This window comes from Euprymna scolopes, chromosome 1 (genome assembly GCF_053919585.1).
Source record: "Euprymna scolopes isolate OS-2025 chromosome 1, ASM5391958v1, whole genome shotgun sequence".
Classification (NCBI taxonomy): Eukaryota; Metazoa; Mollusca; class Cephalopoda; order Sepiida; family Sepiolidae; genus Euprymna; species Euprymna scolopes.
In genome coordinates, this window is record NC_136482.1 from 38,210,012 (window position 1) to 38,213,279 (window position 3,268).

The window sequence follows — 3,268 nt, forward strand, 5'->3', positions numbered from 1 at the left end:
TGCATTATCAAAAGAGAAATGACTTCTCTTTGTAGGCAACAATTAGACTTTATTGATAATTGGTTGTCAATAAGACTTCCTTAGGTTTAGGCACGCTTAACACGCATCTAATTAAGGAATGCGTAGTGTATTACATTGCAGTCCCTAACATGCTACTTGGGTATTTGCGTGTATTTGTGTTTGGTATAAGTTGAGAATTTCCCTACTTTATTTTTTGTGAGGAAAAAAATTGAATTACATTTAATTAAAAATCATAAACATTAAAGTAAAATTGGACGTTATCAGATCTTACTCACAATCTACAAGAGACACAGATTGAAACATGAAAATTTATTATGCAAATACGCCAAGAAATCTAATTAGAAATATCTAAATGTAATACGGTATGATATATTGAAAAATGAGATGACTAATCAAAGTAACCAGAATCCAATCGAACGCGGTTTTAATAAATAAAAATGTAAAACTTATGAAAAACATTATTTAAAAAAAATAGCAACGGCTCTCTAGTTGGAGTTCAAAAGAAGGTTGTCTTTTTTAATTGGGTGCGTTGAGGAGATTGTCACTTTCTTCCTAGGTTTACTTATATATATATTCCCCCACATATATTAATAAGGCTTTAAGTCAAGAAACACAAATCAACAGTAATATCAACGGGCACACGTGGCATTATATCACGCCAAATGGATTAGTAGAAAATCAGACGCGTGGAGTAGAGATATCCAAAATGTTCAATCCTGTATAGAATCGGCAATGGAAAAAAACACAAATATAAAAGGAAACAAACTATACTTGTAAAGATGTGTAACTTACCAAGTTAATATCTTTAACATTTGAGATAGTTTACACTTAACTGCTCCCTCGAAAATGCTGATATTTACCTACGTGGTAAACAGAATCACGAAAATATTTTCCTCTAGAACGATAGTGACTTGTGAGAAGCTTGTTAGTTACCATGTTGTTCCTCGTTAAAAAAAAGTAAACCGATATCTCACCAAAAACGGGAAGAAAAGGGAATAGGATGAATGCAAACAAACTCATTAGTACAGGACCTTTTTGTAAACACGTGACCTTCTTCAGTACAATATATATATATATATATATATATATATATCCATATATATATATATAAATATATATAAAGTAAAGTAATTTTATTAATCATAATTTTATTAATAATGTTATTAATACTAATTTTAAAACACAATAAAATAATATTTTATTAATATTATAATAATATTTATTGTTATTAAATTACTAATAATAATAATTATTATTATTACTTAATAATGATAATAATAATAATAACAACAATCATGATAATAATATAAATAATTATTGCCATTATTATCATTATTGAATTAATACTTAATTAATAATAGTAAAAAAATAATAAAAAAATATTTTATTAATAATAATTTGGAAATAATGAGCTGCTATATTTAAAAATATAGTCAAAATAAATAGTTCCTTGATAAATCCTCTTCTATAGATCCTGCTTCTATGATATATCACACTGTGTATGAGCACATATGTGTGTAACATATAAAATCATTATGGACACCATATGAAAATAATATTTGTTTTCATTGGACATTACTGGATTACTAATATGGGGTCATTGTTGTAAAATCAACTATTGAAAATTTCTTATCCGTCAACTATCTTCTAAATGAGAAGACTAATATTATGTGTTTACATCCGTTGATCTTGTTTTGTTTATATTATTACTGCCTACAGTTATTATTCAGAGTATAACATTGATCCTTTCGAAATAATTGAGTATCGTCGTCCAGATGTTGTAATGTGGTGAGCACCTGCTTTAAATATCAAATGATTATTTACAGGCAATAAAATTTTTCTACTTGTCGGGTTTTATGAGAAATGCTGAAGCACTGCCCGCTTATAATACAAATAAAACTAAAAAAAAAAAAAAAACACAACAGAATTCCTACTGGAATACTTGCCGATATAATGAGAAAAAAACAGACCATTTTTATATATATATATATATATATATATATATATATATATATATATATATATATATATATAGAGAGAGAGAGAGAGAGAGAGAGAGATAGAGAGAGAAAAAGAAAGTGATGGATAGATAGATAGATACAGATATAGATAGAAACATATATATATAGAGGGAAATAGAAATATATATATATATATATATATATATATGCATGTATATATGCATGTATAAATGTACAGTTAACCTTTTAACACGAAGACCACAAATACAAATTTATAATCAATAACTATTATCGCTGCAACCATGTGACTAGTATAACTGCCTCTGCCGGTAACGCTTGATTCCATCGTCCCCAATAACTCATCATCTTCTTTTCGATTTGAGTTGCCTTTCTGCTGCGTCCTTCGTATGATAAAATAGATTTATTTGTATATATGTGAAAATGAGAAAAAGTATACAGAAACGACATATAAAGTGATATATGGTACAACCGTATTGGATTATGTCGGAGATATTTCTATTCGTACCTCTTTCTATCTGTTTTTTATAAAAAAAAGACAATAGAACGTAAAGAAAGGCATTCAATGCGCCACTTGTTTCGTTCTCTCTCTCCCTCTTTTCTTCGCCACTTTACACTTCTTATTGTGTGTGTGTATGTGAAAATATATAAACCTGTATGTATATGTTTACATGTTATATAGTTGGCATACTAGTAATAATGCAGATAATATTGTCATGTAAAAACATATGAGTAATAACGGCACAATTGAAAGTGAAACTAAACATACACATCCGCATGTACAGGTGTAAACCTCCACACGTTTAAATAATACTTAATTACTAATTATGTTATAGTAAAAGAAATTTACCTAGTTTAAACCGAGTAAATGCACTTTAGTGCATACACTTTTAAAAACATACACACAAACACATATGTATATTTATAAAGTCAACATACATAAAATTACAAAGAGAAATAATGAAATAAAAAAGTAAACAAATAAATTATAAAGGTCAAAACAAACACGTGTATGCAGAAGTTAACTAATAAATGGTTAGCGTATAAAACGAAATGGAGGAAAATAATACGAACAGGGAGAGAGAGGTTTAGTTTTAAAAGAAAATACCGGTGATTATAAAATTAATAATTATATGTGGAACAAATAATCGTTGTTGTTCGAATCTTTTATCAAACAATGGTTCAGTAGAAAAAAACAAAACAAAGACAGGTGTATGAACAATAGTAGAAAAATTAGAAAGAGTGTGTTTTTTGTGGATTTGCACATT

At 27.7% G+C, this 3,268-nt stretch overlaps 1 protein-coding gene across 3 annotated transcripts in view; it reads left to right on the forward strand.

Annotated features, from left to right (window-relative positions):
- Positions 1 to 2,286: 2,286 nt before the first annotated feature.
- The window catches only part of LOC145293851 (uncharacterized), a 3,143,230-nt gene continuing 3,142,248 nt past the window's right edge, over positions 2,287 to 3,268 (forward strand). For 2 of the 3 annotated variants that reach the window (XM_080140773.1, XM_080140596.1), the window contains exon 1: positions 2,287 to 3,268. This exon is cut by the window's right edge and continues 17 nt beyond it. The gene's annotated coding sequence lies outside the window, so the exon portion shown is untranslated. The other variant, XM_080140684.1, reaches the window with a different exon arrangement.